Raw genomic sequence first — 19,831 nt, forward strand, 5'->3', positions numbered from 1 at the left:
TCTCTAGCCCTTCACCTGTCAAGCATATTCCTTAATTTATATTTTGTTATCTTGATTAAGAGAACGAGAAGTACATTTTTCAGTTCAGGATTAAATAACAAATAGAGCTAGCTTGACATAGTAGGTAAGTTGTAACTACTTTGTAGGTCATTGGTTAATCCAGTGGTTCCCAAACATGGTCCTGGAGGTACTCCAGTCAGGTTTTCAGGATACCCACAATGATTGCATGCACTACATCCACTGCATGCAAATCTCTCTCATGAATACTCGTTGTGGGTATCCTGAAAGCCTGACTGGCTGGGGTGCCTCCAGGACCAGGTTTGGGAACCACTGGGTTAATCAGCCTAAGATAAACCAAAAAAAATTGTAAACATATCTCATAGCTCCAAGTCACACTTTTTGTGCTTCCATGGAGGGATGCTAGTATTCTCTTAGGAGGAAGGTTTTTCAGAACGCTATGCACTTTCCTGCATAGCTTCTTACGAGCTTTTCATGGACCAAGATATGAAACATTCTGCATATGACTGAGCACCTCCGTTACATCTTTTTGTGTCTGTTGGCAAATATTGTTAAAGACAATGGTTATTAGTTTGTTTATGCAGATCATATTCTTTTAGTTATGTATACAGATTTACTTACCCTTGATATTGATAAAGTTTCTACCTGACTCTATAGGCCCTGAAAATAGCATTTACAAATCAAGATCAGGTATACGTATGTTGTATCACCTCATACCTTTCTTTAATAAGCTTATCTACTCAGGCAGACTAGACTGATCGTACAGGTCTTTATCTGCCGTCATCTACTATGTTACTATATAGTTTTCTTTATGAATAGAAATTCCACATGTGAAAAGCATTGGGGGTGCGCTACTGTCTGCATTTCCAGAATGAACAGTCAAGTGATGAAATACTACTACTACTTATCATTTCTAAAGCGCTACTAGATGTACACAGCGCCTATTTCAAGTGGGCGCCTAGCGGTGAGTCGCCGCTTGGCGCATGCCTTTACATAGCAACTGGCGCATGACTGATGTGGTTCTAACTGGTAGGATAATTTGGGATTCTGACTTACATGTTCATTCTAACTTCTCAAGATGTCTTGGCTTGGGTTGTGCTTATGGGGTCTTTTATTATGGGGAGGTTGGTGTATTTCCTGTTTTTATTTGTTCTTAATGGCTGCACAACAAGATGTTCCAGGTTATATGTCAACAAGAGTTTACTATCAACAGCCATTTAATCTTAATCTAATTGATTTGGGCGTCAATTATGCAATGGCAGATTCCTACTCTTAGGCATAAAAGACCATTTAGAATGTTTAAAAATGTTAATGCAACGCATAGAGATTATGGTAGAAATATTAGTAATTTGTCTACTCTGCCTTTTGCACAATCTATAGATTATACTTTCACTTCTATTTCATGCCTATATGTTAATGCGAGATCAGCGGTTAGTAAAGAGTCCATGCCAGGGTTGTTTTTTTTTAACCGAAACCTGGTTTTCCATAGCAGATGACTCTGTGCCTGTATGGTTATAAAGTATAACATGTTCCTAGACATAGAAAAAAGGGAGGTGGCCTTATTATTTTATATAGGTCTTTTTTGTCATTGAGTTTACTTGATCAGCATTCTTCCCACTTTCTGGACATTCTTAGCTGTGTTATTCAAGATTCTGCATTCATGGGCACTTGTTTAGTTATGTATTGTCCTTCAGAAAATGCTGACCAATGGTTGACTCCAGGATTGTATAGCCAAATATGTTGCTCAGTATCAGGCGACTTTATTAGTGGGTGGTGGTAACCAATATTTTGATGATTGTCAGGATACTCATAGATTTTTTAAAACACTTTTTAGATTCTTTACACTGTACATACAACTACTACTACTAATAACATTTGTATAGCGCTACCAGGCATACGCAGCGCTGAACATGAGACACACAGAGACAGAGAGCTTACAATCTAGGTAAAAACAGACAGACAAGACATTGTTGCCCAGGTTAAGGCACTTTTGAGTCAGGAACAGAAAGCTGTGATAGTCCAGTTCGATCTGTTCTGTGCATTTGATCTGGTTGATCATCACATTCTTTTGCTTAGACTTAGTGAGATTGGAATTTGTAATAGTGTTGCATTGGTTCAAAGGTTTTTTGACGACAACAGAGGTACAGGGTTTAGAAAGATGGTAATAATTCAGCATGTTGGAGCTCTGGATGTGGGGTTCCACAAGGGTCTTCCCTTTTACCATCACTGTTTAACCACCTCCTCTGCCTTTTGGGATTATTATTGGAAACATGCAATGTTCCTCGCTATATATATTCAGATGACATTACAATGTTATTTCCAGTTGTGGATGATTGGGGCACTACATTAGCGTTAATATCTTCTTTTGTAACTATGATTAAACGCTGAATCTCACATAACCGATTAAAATTAAATAATGATAAAACATTTTTATGCACATGAGTTTTCTCAACCATTTACTATAGGTACTAATACTTTTTCCTTTGTATCCTGCTCAAAAGTTTTAGAGTGGAGGAAGATAGTTTGTTGACATTCTCCAGACATGTAACATTGCAGGTTAAAAAAATCTTTTTTTGATGCTGAGAAAGTTACAAGTAATTCATAAATATTTTGAACAAAGTGCTTTCAGATTTTTCAGATTACTGTTTTCTCCAAGGACAAGCAGGCTGCTTGTTCTCATGACTGGGTTGACGTCCACGGCAGCCCCTCGAACCGGAAGAAAAAATCTCGCGGGAGGTCACGCATCTGTAAAATCCACCCCTTTCTTAGTACATCCGTAAAATCCGCCCCTTTCTTTCCGAGCACTCTACCAAAACCCTCATCCACACCCTTGTCACCTCTCGTTTAGACTGCTGCAATCTACCTCTTGCTGGCCTCCCACATAGTCACCTCTCCCCTCTCCAGTCGGTTCAAAACTCTGCTGCCCGTCTCGTCTTCCACCAGGGTAGCTTTACTCATACTACCCCTCTCCTCAAGTCGCTTCACTGGCTCCCTATCCGTTTTCACATCCTGTTCAAGCTTCTTCTACTAACCTATAAATGTACTCACTCTGCTGCTCCCCAGTATCTCTCCACACTCGTCCTTCCCTACACCCCTTCCCGTGCACTCCGCTCCATAGATAAATCCTTCTTATCTGTTCCCTTCTCCACTACTGCCAACTCCAGACTTCGCGCCTTCTGTCTCGCTGCACCCTATGCCTGGAATAAACTTCCTGAGCCCCTACGTCTTGCCCCATCCTTGGCCACCTTTAAATCTAGGCTGAAAGCCCACCTCTTTAACATTGCTTTTGACTCGTAACCACTTGTAACCACTCGCCTCCACCTACCCTCCTCGCCTCCTTCCTGTACACATTAATTGATTTGATTTGCTTACTTTATTTTTTGTCTATTAGATTGTAAGCTCTTTGAGCAGGGACTGTCTTCTATGTTTGTGCAGCGCTGCATACGCCTTGTAGCACTATAGAAATGCTAAATAGTAGTAGTCTTCCCACCCGTGCGCGACCGCTCCCGCTCAGTTTTCTATTTTTCCGCGCTGGAGAGAGATGCAGTTTCGTCCCTCTCCGTGTCAGCCCCAGAAAACCATTTTGCGGCCTAGTCCGCGGTTTCTTTTAACTTCTACGCCTCCTTTTTCTTTTTTCGTTAAAAAAAAATCTCCTTGTCGAGTGTTTTTCCTTTTCTTACGCTTCATTGCGGCCTTGTGGCCGCGCGTCCGATTTCTTTCTTTTGTTGTGGTGTTCTTTTCCCGCCACCATTGACGGTTTTGACTTCGCCGACGCGATTTTTCTGTCGATGTCCTCGAAGGTCCTGAGTGGATTCAAGAAGTGTGGTCGGTGCGGCCGGCAGATCTCGCAGACCGATCCTCATGCTTGGTGTCTCCAGTGCCTCGGGCCGGAGCATAATTCCAAGGCATGCACCTTGTCTCGGCTTGAAAAAGCGGATGCAGGTGGCGAGGCAAGTTCTTCGGGACCGTCTTTTCGGAGCTTGCGCCGGCCCTTCGACGTCGATGGCATCGGTGTCGACGGCTGGGACTTTGGTATTGGTACCGATGTCGACAACTTCGACGCCGAGCATGGCATCGACCCCAGGAGTACAGGTTCCCTTGGCCCGATGACCTGCCAGCGATGGCGGCGGTGAATGGCTGACTGGGCAGTCGGCCTCGGCTGTTCCTGCTGCCCAGGGCCATCGGGACCGAACCCTGTCGGATCCGACCCCCCCAGAGGGCGCGGGGACTCCACCTCCTCCTCGTCCATGCCGCGGAGCGCCGATGACAGGCATCGGAAGAAGCTTGTGAAGAAGCACCGTCATCGGTCACCCACGGCGCATGGCACGGGCAGCTCAGGGACGTCGAGAGAAGATTTGATCCCTAAGAAGCGCCCACGCCGGGAGGAGCGCTCCCCCTCTATTGAAGAGGTGTCGATGCGCAGGTCGTCGGGTACCCCGGTACCGACTCCTGGACCTGGGCAGCTTCGAGCACCGATGCCCGCACCGGCTCCCCAGCCTCTCCCGACAGCAGCCCTAGACGAGTGTCTCTGAGCCATCCTCCCAGGTATCCTGGAGGGGCTGATGCGCCAGGCCCTACCGGCACTGGGGGTGCTTGCGCCCGTGGTGCTGTTGATGGAAGCGCCGGCTGGCGCTGGCCCTGTGATGTGGTCTTCGACACCCGGTCTCGATCACCACTCAGGTGGAATCCCCGTCGACATTGATGGAGGGAGCTTCGTCCCCGGCGGCACGGGAGTCCACCTCTTGGCACCATCATCGAGGATGCGGTTTCTCAGGCCCGTCTCAGGGTCGAGGCGGGCCCGGTTGCGGTCTGAGATCAGAGAGCTCATGTCAGACACCGAGGAGGAGGCTTTGTGGGTGGGAGGAGGAAGATCCCAGATATTTCTCCTCCAAGGAGTCTGCGGGTCTTTCCTCCGACCCCACACCTTCACCGGAGAGGAAGCTCTCGCCTCCAGAGAGCCTCTCCTTTGCCTCCTTTGTCCGGGACATGTGTATTAGCATTCTCTTCCCAGTGGTCACCGTGGATAGGCTGAGGTGCTTGAAGTCCTTGACTATCCATCACCACCTAGAGAGTCTTCCATGGTACCGTTGCACAATGTCCTCAAGGAGACACTGCTTCGGAACTGGTTGAAGCCACTATCTAACACCATCATCCCCAAGAAAGCAGAGTCCACACAGACCTGGAGTTGATGCGGACTCAGCTGCCACATGACTCAGCGGTCGTGGACTCTGCTCTCAAGAGAGCCAAGAGTTTGAGGGATACCGCCTCGGCGCTCCCGGGGTGGGAGTCTCGCACTCTGAACTCATTTGGGAGGAAGGCCTATCATTCTTCCATGCTTGTGACCAGAATCCAGTCATACCAGCTCTATACGAGCATCCACATGCGGAACAATGTGCGGCAACTGGCGGACCTGGTTGACAAGCTCCCGCCGGAGCAGTCCAGGCCTTTTCAGGAGGTGGTCAGGCAGCTGAAGGCATGGAGAAAGTTCCTGTCCAGGGGTATTTATGACACCTGTGATGTGGCATCCAGAGCCGCGGCCCAGGGTATAGTGATGCGCAGGCTCTCATGGCTGCGTGCCTATGACCAGACTCAACAACGGCTGGCGGATGTCCCTTGCCGGGGGGATAATATTTTCGGCGAGAAGATCGAGCAGTTGGTGGACCAACTGCACCAGCGGGAAACCGCTCTCGACAAGCTGTCCCACCGGGCGCCTTCAGCATCCACCTCCACAGGTGGACATTTTTCCCGGGCTCGGTGGGCTGCACCCTATGCTTACAGCAAGCGTCGGTACAACCAGCCGGCCCGAAGGCCTCCTCAGGGACAGGGACAGTCCCAGCGCGCTCGTTTCCGTCAACAGCGTGTGACTAAGCAGGCCCCTGCAGCTCTACAGCAAAAGCAGGGGATGGGCTTTTGACTGGATTCATGGGAATATAGCCGCCATAAAAGTAGCCGTGCCGGACGGCCTGCTGGTTGGGGGGAGGTTGACAGTTTTTCACCAAAGGTGGCCTCTCATAACCTCCGACCAGTGGGTTCTCCATATAGTGCGGTGTGGATACACCCTGAATTTGATCTCCACCCCACCAAATTGCCCACCCACCGGGAGTTCAATCCTTCAGCTCCCACCACAGGCAGGTACTTGCAGAGGAACTCTCCGCCCTTCTCTGCGCCAATGCGGTCGAGCCCGTGCCACCCGGGCAGAAAGGGCAGGTACTTCCTTATGGAAAAGAAAACAAGGGGGATGCGGGATGCGCCCCATCCTAGACCTGAGAGGCCTGAACAAATATCTGGTGCGAGAAAAGTTCAGGATGCTTTCCTTGGGCACCCTTCTCCCCATGATTCAGAAAGACGATTGGCTATGTTCCCTTGATTTAAAGGATGCTTATACCCACATCCTGATACTGCCAGCTCACAGACAGTATCTACGATTCCGTCTGGGGACACGTCACTTCCAGTATTGTGTGCTGCCCTTTGGGCTCGCCTCTGCGCCACGAGTCTTCACGAAGTGCCTCGTAGTGGTTGCGGCGTACCTTCGCAAGCTGGGGGTGCACGTGTTCCCGTATCTCGACGATTGGCTGGTGAAGAGCACCTCAGAGGCGGGAGCTCTTCGGTCCATGCAGTGCACTATTCAACTCCTGGAGCTGCTGGGGTTTGTAATAAATTACCCGATGTCCCATCTCCAGCCAGTCCAATCTATAGAATTCATAGGAGCTCTGCTGAATTCACAGACGGCTCATGCCTACTTTCCCTAGGCGATGGCTCAGAACCTTCTGTCCCTCACCTCCTGGGCCAGAACGTCCCAGCAGATCACAGCTCGGCAGATGTTGAGACTCCTGGACCATATGGCCTCCACAGTCCATGTGACTCCCATGGCTCGTCTTCACATGAGATCAGCTCAATGGACCCTAGCTTCCCAGTGGTGCCAGGCCACCGGGATTCTAGAAGATGCTATCCGCCTGTCCATCAGTTGTCGCCATTCGCTGCGCTGGTGGACGATTCAGACCAATTTGACCTTGGGACGCCCGTTCCAAATTCCTCAGCTGCAAAAAGTGCTGACGACGGATGCATCTCTCCTGGGGTGGGAAGCTTATGTCGATGGGCTCCACACTCAAGGTGTGTGGTCCCTCCAGGAATCAGGTCTTCAGATCAATCTCTTGGAGCTCCGAGCGGTCTGGAAAACGCTGAAGGCTTTCAGAGATCGGCTGTCCTTCCAAATTATCCAAATTCGGACAGACAATCAGGTTGCAATGTACTACATCAACAAGCAGGGGGGCACCGGATCTCGCCCCCTGTGTCAGGAGGCCGTCGGGATGTGGCGCTGGGCATGCCAGCACGGCATGCTTCTCCAAGTCGCGTACCTGGCAGGCGTAAACAACAATCTGGCCAACAGATTGAGCAGACTCATGCAATCGCACGAGTGGTCGCTCCAATCCAGAGTGGTACGCAAGCCCTTCAGAGAGTGGGGCACTCCCTCGGTGGACCTTTGTTTTTTTTTTTAGTTTTAGTACAGGTGGTGCATTCCCCCTCCTCCCCTCGTCCCCTCCTCCAAATTCCAGAGCCCCCCCCCAGTTCCAGACCCCCTCCATCCGAGTTTCAGAGCCCTCTCTTCCGCTCTCCGAGTTCCAGACCTCACCTTCCAGCCTCCCTCTCTCCGATTTGCAGACCCCCCCCCTCTCTCTCCGAGTTCCAGATCCCACATCCCACCTCCCTCTGATTTCTAGACCCCCCCCCCCCCGGTAGTTCCTGACCCCTGGACCCCCCTGTCGTGAGCCTCCCTTCCCGACTCCGACGCTGCGTACCTGTGCTGGCGGGGGACCCCAACCCCCACCAGCCGAAGTCCTGTTGTCGGCCGCGCAGCGTGGAGCCTGGACGAATGATAAAGTTTGAATCAGTTTGTGTTCGTGCGTCCGACGTCAGACGCACGCACACAAACAGATTCCAACTTGATCACGTCATTCGTCCACACCGCAAATCACGGCATAATGGGTCCAGTGACGTCAGCTGGGGCTTCGGAGCTCAGCGAAGAAAGGTACGGACACAGGCAGGCAGGCTTGTAGAACGTTGGTGGTGAGAATTATATATATATATATATACAGTGGGGGAAATAAGTATTTGATCCCTTGCTGATTTTGTAAGTTTGCCCACTGACAAAGACATGAGCAGCCCATAATTGAAGGGTAGGTTATTGGTAACAGTGAGAGATAGCACATCACAAATTAAATCCGGAAAATCACATTGTGGAAAGTATATGAATTTATTTGCATTCTGCAGAGGGAAATAAGTATTTGATCCCTCTGGCAAACAAGACCTAATACTTGGTGGCAAAACCCTTGTTGGCAAGCACAGCGGTCAGACGTCTTCTGTAGTTGATGATGAGGTTTGCACACATGTCAGGAGGAATTTTGGTCCACTCCTCTTTGCAGATCATCTCTAAATCATTAAGAGTTCTGGGCTGTCGCTTGGCAACTCGCAGCTTCAGCTCCCTCCATAAGTTTTCAATGGGATTAAGGTCTGGTGACTGGCTAGGCCACTCCATGACCCTAATGTGCTTCTTCCTGAGCCACTCCTTTGTTGCCTTGGCTGTATGTTTTGGGTCATTGTCGTGCTGGAAGACCCAGCCACGACCCATTTTTAAGGCCCTGGCGGAGGGAAGGAGGTTGTCACTCAGAATTGTACGGTACATGGCACCATCCATTCTCCCATTGATGCGGTGAAGTAGTCCTGTGCCCTTAGCAGAGAAACACCCCCAAAACATAACATTTCCACCTCCATGCTTGACAGTGGGGACGGTGTTCTTTGGGTCATAGGCAGCATTTCTCTTCCTCCAAACACGGCGAGTTGAGTTCATGCCAAAGAGCTCAATTTTTGTCTCATCTGACCACAGCACCTTCTCCCAATCACTCTCGGCATCATCCAGGTGTTCACTGGCAAACTTCAGACGGGCCGTCACATGTGCCTTCCGGAGCAGGGGGACCTTGCGGGCACTGCAGGATTGCAATCCGTTATGTCGTAATGTGTTACCAATGGTTTTCGTGGTGACAGTGGTCCCAGCTGCCTTGAGATCATTGACAAGTTCCCCCCTTGTAGTTGTAGGCTGATTTCTAACCTTCCTCATGATCAAGGATACCCCACGAGGTGAGATTTTGCGTGGAGCCCCAGATCTTTGTCGATTGACAGTCATTTTGTACTTCTTCCATTTTCTTACTATGGCACCAACAGTTGTCTCCTTCTCGCCCAGCGTCTTACTGATGGTTTTGTAGCCCATTCCAGCCTTGTGCAGGTGTATGATCTTGTCCCTGACATCCTTAGACAGCTCCTTGCTCTTGGCCATTTTGTAGAGGTTAGAGTCTGACTGATTCACTGAGTCTGTGGACAGGTGTCTTTCATACAGGTGACCATTGCCGACAGCTGTCTATCATGCAGGTAACGAGTTGATTTGGAGCATCTACCTGGTCTGTAGGGGCCAGATCTCTTACTGGTTGGTGGGGCATCAAATACTTATTTCCCTCTGCAGAATGCAAATAAATTCATATACTTTCCACAATGTGATTTTCCGGATTTAATTTGTGATGTGCTATCTCTCACTGTTACCAATAACCTACCCTTCAATTATGGGCTGCTCATGTCTTTGTCAGTGGGCAAACTTACAAAATCAGCAAGGGATCAAATACTTATTTCCCCCACTGTATATATATATATATATATATATATATATATGCACTTGATTGCAAAATCATGTGCATATCTAAAGTCCGGAAATGGCAATCGCCATAACGGCAAATGTAAGCCACATTGTGCCTGCAAATGGGTGGGAAAATGTGGGATACAAATGCTACAAATATATGTGTGTGTGTGTATATATATATATATATATAACCAAAAATAATATAGATATACATATAGACCACCAAGGTTTTAAAATATATGATACAAGCAACAAAGTCCTTTTCGTGAAAAATGAAACGGGACTTAGGAAGGGTCTCTTCTAAGTGATTTCTCCTCTCTCCCCTGCCCCTCCCCTCCATGTCCTGTGATTCTCTCCTCCCATCTATGTCCAGCGATTCTCCTCTGCCCGCCCATCCCATCCATGTTCCACGATTCTCCCCTCCCATCCATGAACAATGATTCTCCTCTGCCCTCCCTTCCCATCCATGTCCAGCAATTCTCCTCTGCCCTGCCCTCCCATTCATGTCCATCGATTCTCTCCTCCCCTCCATGTCCAGCGATTCTTCCCTCCTCTCCCCTGCCCTCTTCTCCTTCCTGCCGCCCTGCCTACTGGCATAGAGTATCATTATAGCTGAAAATATATAGAAAAGATATAAATATATCCATATATACCTGTTTGAAGATTGATACATCTTTGGATAGAAGGGTCAGATACACACATTACCGTACGAAGTTATGCACATAAAACTGGTGGAAATGGAGAGAGGAAAGGGGTGGAGGGGGAAGGAGCAAAATAAGGGAAGAGGGAAAAAGGGAAAAGGGGTGGGAGGGAAGGGGAGGGTAAGTGAACAAGTGTAATAAACATAATAATATAAAAAAACGGCATAGACTTCACTGACAGTGAAATTAAAATACATACATTATAACCACCAACCAACTCCGTCTCCAACTCAGGCTGGAACTCTCTGCTGCGGCCAGCCCTTGAGGAGGAAGGAAGTTACATCGTGGGGGTGGGTGTGCTGCATCACACAGAACAAGTGGCGAGGAGAGATTCACAGCATGCAGACCAGGTGGGCGGGCCAGGCTGAGGCATTAGGAGGATGAGGAGCTAGCAACTGTGACCATTTACGGCCGGTGTCATGTGATGTCATGGCGAGGAGACGGCTGGTGTGCGTGGTGCTGGAGCCGCAGAACTATGTGCAGCAGAGATAATGTGCAGAGCTGATAGCCAGCAGCGGCTGTGGGAGAGGTCTGGCTCACTCGGAGAGCTTCCGGAGCAGGATGGGAGGCGGTGGAGTTGAGGTGCGCCGTGGGGCCCCTTTGTGCGTGAGGCCCACACCAGTCGCCACTGCCTAAGAGCGGCCCTGATGACATTGAAGTTCAGGGGGGAGTTTTTGTGTATACTTCAAGGGCTGACTTGGTTCTTAGAGAGCATGAGAACCGACATTTTGGATTCCTGTGCATCTTTCACACTTGCTGAGAGCTCCCTGCCTGCACTTCAACCTTCTCTTCTTTTGGTGATTTGACCTCACTTCATTCTTTCATTGCATCTAGTGAGCCAGCCATAGGGGCAATTTACTCCTTTTTCTCTTAAATTTGTTTTATTGCTTCATCAAGCATCGATTATTAGGCATGTAGATAGCTGGGTGGCTGGTGGACGTGAGGACCGCCTGGTCACCTGCCTGCCTGGTGCAAAGGTTGCAGACCTCACACATCACCTAGATAGGATTTTAGATAGTGCTGGGGAGGAGCCGCCTGTCTTGGTACATATGGGTACCAATGACATAGGAAAATGTAGGAGCAGCTGGTACAGGATCCAACAAGAGAAGTACAAATTCTAGACCTAGTCCTTAGTGGAGTGCATGATCTGGTGCAGGATGTAATAGTGCTGAGGCCACTTGATAGTGATCATAATATGATCAGGTTTGATATTGGCCTTGAAGTAAGTACACACAGGAAATCCAATACGTTAGCGTTTAACTTTCAAAAAGAAGAAGAAGAGTGGAAAAAAAAAAAGACTTGGAGGATCAGCTGCGAAGGTCAGAAATTTACATCAGGCTTGGATGCTGTTCAAAAATACCATCCTGGAAACCCAGGCCAAATATATTCAAAGTATTAAAAAAGGAGGACAGAAGACCAAACGACAGCCGGCATGGTTAAAAAGTGAGGTGAAGGAAGCTATTAGAGCTAAAGGAAAATCCTTCAGAAAATGGAAGAAGGAATCGACTGAAAATAATAAGCAGCATAAGGAATGCCGAGTCAAACGCATAGCTCTGATAAGGAAGGCAAAGAGGGTCTTTGAAAAAAGATTGCGTTGGAAGCAAAAACACGTAGTAAAATTTTTTTTAGGTATATTAAAAGCAGGAAGCCGGCAAAAGAATTGGTTGGACCGCTAAATGACAGAGGGGTAAAAGGGGCAATCAAGGAAGACAAAGCCATAGTGGAGAGATTAAATGAATTCTGTGCTTCGGTGGATGTAATGGGGCAGTTCTACAAACTGAAGAGTAGCAAATCTCCTGGACCGGATGGTATTCATCCCAGAGTACTGATAGAACTGAAAAATGAACTTGCGGAACTATTGTTAGTAGTATGTAATTTATCCTTAAAATTGAGCGTGGTACTAGAAGATTGGAGGGTGGCCAATGTATCGCCGATTTTTAAAAAAGGTTCCAGAGGGGATCCGGGAAATTACAGACCGGTGAGTCTGACGTCAATGCCGGGCAAAATAGTAGAGACTATTATAAAGAACAAAATTACAGAGCATATTCAAAAGCATGGATTAATGAGACAAAGTCAACATGAATTTAGTGCAGGGAAATCTTGCCTCACCAATCTACTACATTTCTTTGAAGGGGTGAACGAACGTGTATAAAGGTGAGCCGGTTGATATTGTGTATCTGGATTTTCAAAAGGCATTTGACAGAGTACCTCATGAAGGACTCCTGAAGGAATTGGAAAGTCATGGGATAGGAGGTAGTGTCCTATTGTGGATTAAAAACTGGTTAAAAGATAGAAAACAGAGAGTTGGGTTAACTGGTTAGTATTCTCAGTGGGGAAGGATACATAGTGGGGTTCCTCAGGGTTCTGTGCTGGGACCGCTGCTTTTTAACATATTTATATATTATCTAGAGATGGGAGTAATTAGTGAGGTAATTAAGTTTACTGATGACACAAAGTTATTCAAAGTTGTTAAATCGCAAGAGGATTGTGAAGAATTACAAGAGGACCTTACAAGACTGGGCATCTAAATGGCAGATGTTTAATGTAAGTAAGTGAGAGTGATGCATGTGGGGAAAAAGGAGCCCGAATTATAGTTATGTAATACAAGGTTCCACATTAGGAGTCATTAGGTGTTATCGTTGATGATACGTTGAAACCCTCTGCTCTGTGTGTGGCAGCAACTAAGAAAGCAAGTAGAATGTTAGGTATTATTAGGAAAGGAATGGAAAACAAAAATGAGAATGTTTTAATGCCTTTGTATCGCTCCATGGTGCAATCGTACCTCGAGTATTATGTACAATTCTGGTCACCGCATCTCAAAAAAGATATAGTGGAATTAGAAAGGTACAGAGAAGGGCGACGAAAATGATAAAGGGGATGCGACGATTTTCCTGTGAGGAAAGGCTAAAGCAGCTAGGGCTCTGCTTGGAGAAAAGACGGCTGAGGGGAGATACAATAGAGGTCTATAAAATAATGAGTGGAGTGGAATGGTAGACGTGAATTGCTTGTTTACTCTTTCCAAAAATATTTGGACTAGGGGGCACGCAATGAAGCTCCAAAGTAGTAAATTTAAAATGAATCTGTGAAAGTATTTCTTCACTCAACGTCTAATTAAACCCTGGAATTTGTTGCCAGAGAATGTGGTAAAAAAACACCTAGCATAGTGGGGTTTTTTAAAAAGGTTTGGATGACTTCCTAAAGGAAAAGTCCATAGACCATTATTAAATGTATTGTAAGCCACACTGAGCCCGCAAATAGGTGGGAAAATGTGGGATACAAATGCAATAAAATAAAGAAAATAAATAAAATGGTCTATGGACCATTATTTCGATGCGCGATGTTTTCTTAAAAAGATAGAGACAGAAAACTGTGGTGATATATCATGGATTGTTCCACAGTAAGAGAGGCAGATATTTGGAGGCAAGAAAGATTGAAATGGAGCAATAAACCTCAGAACTGTATCACTGCAAGATCTTCAGTTATTGACAGAGCTATGGGATTCCAAAGGACTAAAAGCACAGAACTATTTAATCCTTCAGATTCAGAAAACATATTGAATAATTTACCAGGAAAAAGATATAAAACTCCAGATCAACAGGTTTCTATGCAAGATTACATTACACAGCAGAATCATGTCAAAACTGCAGTATCCAGTCACCAAGACAACAAGAGTTTATCAGAACAAACAAGCATTAAGTCCCCAAAAAGTGCACCATGATTTCATGGTCCCCCCACTAAAGGGCTACTTCAGTGATGAGCCATTCGCAAAGCAGTGCTGTTTGTCAACCTATCACTACATGTCAAACTTCCTTCATAGGCCCTCATAGTACAGTTGAATCCTTGATTACTTTAGGCAGACCAGAAATGGGCTTAGGTAGCCACAGTGTCTTACACAGATCAGCCGCCTGGTATTTATTTATTTGTTGCATTTGTGTCCCACATTTTCCCACCTATTTGCAGACTCAGTGTGGCTTACAATAATACATCCTGACAATCGCCAATCAAGAGTAGATAAAACAGTTGGTTATATAAAGAACAAGTGTAACATAATGGATATAATCAATTCAATAAATCAGAAACAGAAAACAGACAGATTATCCAATTCAATAGATAAAAAATCAGACAGATTATCCAATTCAATAGATAAAAAAAATAGACAGATTATCTAGTAAGTAGTGATGTGTTGGAGTTCCTATTATTGATTATTATTGTAAGTCTTGTTAAAAAGGTAAGTCTTTAGTATCATGTTTCAGGTAGGTATCCAACTCGAGCACCTCTGCCACCCAAAAGACATCAAATTCGAAGAGAGGTTTCTAAGAAAAGAGGGTGGTTAAAAAGTTTAGGAGATTGTGTGGACTGAAAACTGTAAATAAAAACATTACATCAATCACTGTTTTACATAAACTGTCTTAATGGTTCAATAATGTAGTCTAATTTTGTTTATTTTAAACCAAATAGGCTGAGAGATTCTTTCCCATTATTCTGTACGTTACTTCCCTAATTCTATATATGGCGCTAAAAATTGCACATGTAAATTTTGGCATGTGCCCAGTTTGCATGCACAGTTTAATTGTATAATTTTCCATTTAGTACCAATAATTGGATGCTAACAATCAATTATTGGCACTGGGCTTGATGGACCTTTGGTCTGACTCAGTATGGCAACACTTATGTACTTAAACTGGATTGCCAGCATTTATCATTCGAAGCTCAGGTCTCAAAGGTGAGCATCTTCTGTACTCTATAGAAATTAAAAAGGATGTGTCCTTTCTTCCCAAACTCTACAGTCCGTACTATCACCCAATCTCTAGTACTATCCATATTTGATTATTATAATGCTATATATGTAGATATTAAAATCTCACTCCTTAAAAAAATTACAAACAGCACAAAATAGTGCTGCCCGCCTTGTATGTAGTGCTCCTTGCTTTGAGAAGGCTTCTTGTTAAAACTTCACTGGCTTACCATAAATGCCAGGATCACCTTTAAAATATGCGTGATCACCCTCCTACATGCAATAGCCTTCACATAATACAGTAAAAACATCTAGAGAATACCTCACACTCCATTATCCAAACTGCAACGGTCTTTCTTACAAATCAATCCTTGTTGCAGGCTTTATATATCAGAGTACAGAACTTTGAAATTCTCTACCCAAGCAATTAAAGTACTTAGAAGATTATCTGAGATTCTGTAAATTACTAAAGGCCTTTCTGTTAAGTACATACTTTATCAAAAGACAATAAACCAATGTTGCCGTCTGTCTTATATGTTTCAACATAACCAATACCCTAGCCTAGCTTCATGGCAAACACAATTATTCCTAATATTCTCCATTACCCCAGTTGCAAAGGACTTAAATATAAATCAATATATGCATCCAGCTTCTCCTACATCAGCACGCAACTATGGAATGCACTACCAAATGTCATAAAAACAATGCATGACCTAACAACCTTCCGAAAATTACTAAAGACCAACCTGTTAAAACAACATACCACAATGATCCATCCTAAATACTGACAACGAAACTCTACCAGAACCTGACAAAACTGAACTCTCTATACCTGACTGCTCCAATCATTCTGTCACTAATGAACGTTACCGCACTACCAAATTATTTCTCACGCTGGAAATGAACTGATTATCTAACTTACTCTATCATTTATGAACTTTAATGCAATACCACTTTGTATTTCTCATTCCGGAAATGGCGATCGCCATTACGGCATAATGTAAGCCACATTGAGCCTGCAACTGTGGGAAATGTGGGATACAAATGCAACAAATAAATAAAATGGACTTGGGGAAAATCCACTGCTTGTTTCTAGAGTAAGCATCATAAAATGTATTGTACTGTTTTGGGAATCTTGCTAGGTACTTGTGACCTGGATTTCCCACTGTTGGAAACAGGATGCTGGGCTTGATGGACCTTTGGTCTGTCCCAGTATGGCAATACTTACGTACTTACTTTTTTGAAAAGAACCCACTCTTCTCAAGAGCCTCCTAGTTCTCCTTATCTCCTTCAAGAAGCCATGCTTTCAAAGCATAGGAAGTTAGATCATCCTCCAGTCTTAGAGATTGTTTGCCACCTTGTCCTTGCTCTGAATTAGCTTTATCTGTAGTTCCAGAAAGATAATAGAGAATTTTTATAGGAAAGGGAACTATTTCTGAAGAGGTTAATAACCCTATGGCAGCTGAGTTTGTTCATAAAGAGAAGCTTTCCTCATTAATCACCTCATTAATCACCAAACCTCAAGAGTTTTTGAATATTTAAGTATATATATTTTATCATTTAACAAATGAGTATTAAGATTGTTTTTAAAGTTCAATAGTTACATTTTTAATCATTGTGTTATCTTTATAGTTGAATATTTTTATTGAAGAAACAAGTTGGCAAAATGGCAGCAATATATTTAAAAGATAATGAAATTAGCCAGAAATAAGCCATTCAAAAACAAAATTTTTAAAGCGAATACCCCCTACTCCCACCCCACCCACCACAGTGCTAGTGGTGACCACATCACTGCATGCAATCTATAGATCTTTATGCCTAAATTCCTTTATAATAGATGCTCACCAGGCACACATTTATATAGAACTAACCCCGTAATGACACAATAATGGTATCATACCAGAATGGACAAAACATGAATTTTTATTTGTTGCATAATTTGTATCCCACATTTCCCACACAATTTTCACTATGTAATAATCTGGTTAAAATTTGTAATGAGAACTAGCAAACTGCCACTGGAACCCACACATCAAACCCAAGGACTCACTATAACTGAACCAGTTAATAATGCATGGCCAAGTTAAAGTAGAATTAATATTTTTCCCTGGTCGACATGCTGGAGCATGGACACCTGAGGTGACGCAAAGCAGAGGGCGACATGGACGCTGACAAGAGAAGGTAGAAAACAGAAAGGCGAGCCAGGAAAAAGAAATCCTCGTTATTAACACGCTTCCTTCTTCTTCTGAACCTCGAGACTATAAATTCAATACCTCCAGTGCCTAAGACGCTCCTCTTTGTATTGACACTCCGAGGAATACACAAACATGAGCAGCTCAAACGAGGTCTCTTCGATCTCCTGGTTCTGTGGTCTACGGTGCAATGAATTCTGTGAGGTGGGTGAAGACTACATTCAGGACAAGTTTAACCTGACTGCGCTAAACGAGCAAGTGCCACTTGATCCTCGACTTGGAGCCAGATGAAGAGCAACCCAAACCAGAGTGACTTGATAGAGCAGGCAGCTGAAATGTTGTGCGGTCTGATCCATGCTTGCTACATCCTCACCAACCATGGTATTGCCCAGATGCTCAAGAAAAACCAGCTGGGATATTTTGAGTATTGTCCTGGGGTTTTCTGCGAGAACCAGCCCATGTTCCCCATTGGATTATATGACATCCCTGGAGAAGCAATGGTGAAATTCTATTTCCCCAAATGCATGGACTTATACACCCCCAAGCCCCATGTCTTACTGGCACCACCATACAGATGGTGCATACTTTGGCACTGGCTTCCCTCACATGCTTTTCATGGTGCGACCAGCCAATCAGTTTGTGCACAGCTTATATGGATTCAAGATCCATCATATGGCCTACCAGCTACAGCTGCAGGAAGCTCTATCAAAACAGTCAGCTGATCCACAGCCAGACTGCATGAAATGCCCCTAACACACACACACACACACGATCCACAGATGTTTTCAAGACAGAAAGCCAAGATTGAAGGGCTGTCCTTAAAAAAAAATCTTTCCCTATGCTCCTTTCCCTGACAGGACACTTCCTATAGAATCTTTCTCTTACCTTCCCTTCTCCAGCCTGCCCCTTTCTGCTGTATGAAAGTCTATGAATCAGGTGCGTTTTCAGCCTATATTTAAATTAATTAAATGTTTTGTTATTCTCAAAAAAACCCAAAGAATTAGAATGAAGGATCCATTAACTTCCTCACAGTTTCTGGGTATACAAACTGGAGAATTTAGCCTGTCTGTTTTCCCCTCACCTTTTTTCCTATCGTGGTCAGAGGCAGCGGGCGGTGGCAGAAATGGGAGGCGATTCAAACAGCCTGCTCTCCGATGCTTCCCACCAATGCAGAAGCAGTAAGTTACGTCAGAGAGCAGACTCGGGGTTTGGTGCTAGCAGGCTGTCTGAATCGCTGCCTGTTGCTGCTGACCATAAGAACATAAGAGTAGCCATACTGTGTCAGCCCAATGGTCCATCTAGCCCAGTATTCTGTTTTCCTAACAGTGGCCAAGCCAGGTCACAAGTACCTTGCAGAAACCCAAATCGTGGCAACGCTCCATACCACAAATCCCAGGGCAAGCAGTTGCTTCTCATGTCTGTCTCAATAGCAGACTATGGACTTTTCCTCCAGGAATTTGTCCAAACCTTTTTTAAACTCAGGTACACTAACGCTATTACCACATCCTCTGGCAAAGAATTCCAGAGCTTAACTATTCGTTGAGTGAAAAAATATTTCCTCCTATTTGTTTTAAAAGTATTTCTATGTAACTTCCGCAAGTGTTCCCTAGTCTTTGTACTTTTGGATCGAGTAAAAGCTCGACTTATTTCTACTCATTCTACACCACTCAGGATTTTGCAGACCTCAATCATATCTCCCTTCATCCACCCCTTTTCCAAGCTGAAGAGCCCTAACCTCTTTAGCCTTTCCTCATACGAGAGGAGTTCATCCCCTTTATCATTTTAATCGCTCTTCTTTGAACCTTTTCTAATTCCACTATATATTTTTTGAGATACGGTGACCAGAACTGAACGCAAGGTGTGAACGCACCATGGAGTGATACAAAGGCATTGTAGTATTTTCGGTCTTCTTCACCATCCCTTTCCTAATAATTCCTAGCATTCTGTTTGCTTTTTAGCTGCCGCTGCCACCACACACTGTGCAGATTTCAGCTTATTGTCTACGACAACACCCAGATCTTTTTCTTGAGTGCTGACCCCCAAGTTGGACCCTAGCATCAGGTAACTATGTTTCCAATGTGCATCACCTTGTATTTGTCCACATTAAATTTCATCTGCCATTTGGACGCCCAGTCTTCCAATTTCCTAAGGTCTTCAATATTTTACAGTCCGCACGTGTTTTAACAACCTTTGAATAGTTTTGTATCATCTGCAAATTGAATCACCTCACTCATTGTTCTGATTTCCATATGATTTATAAATATGTTAAATAGCACTGGCCCCAGTACAGATCCCTTCAGCACTCCACTTGTTCACCCCCTTCCTTTGACCATTAAACCCTACCCTTTCTTTTCTGTCCAATAACCAATTCCTAATCCACACCAGAACCTTGCCTCCTATCCCATGGCTCTTTAATTTTCTCAGGAGTCTCTCATGAGGAACTTTATCAAAAACTTTCTGAAAATCTAGATACACGACATCAACTGGCTTACCTTTATCCACA

The 19,831-nt window shown here is 45.0% G+C and overlaps 1 protein-coding gene and 1 pseudogene across 1 annotated transcript in view; both read left to right on the forward strand.

Moving 5' to 3' along the window:
- The window catches only part of SRCAP (Snf2 related CREBBP activator protein), a gene marked incomplete at its 5' end in the record, with an annotated part of 948,600 nt that overhangs the window by 156,576 nt on the left and 772,193 nt on the right, over nucleotides 1-19,831 (forward strand). The gene's annotated exons all lie outside the window — the stretch shown is intronic.
- LOC115474342 lies at nucleotides 17,263-18,081 on the forward strand (annotated as a pseudogene).

The sequence above is a fragment of the Microcaecilia unicolor genome, chromosome 7 (assembly GCF_901765095.1).
Source record: "Microcaecilia unicolor chromosome 7, aMicUni1.1, whole genome shotgun sequence".
Lineage (NCBI taxonomy): Eukaryota > Metazoa > Chordata > Amphibia > Gymnophiona > Siphonopidae > Microcaecilia > Microcaecilia unicolor.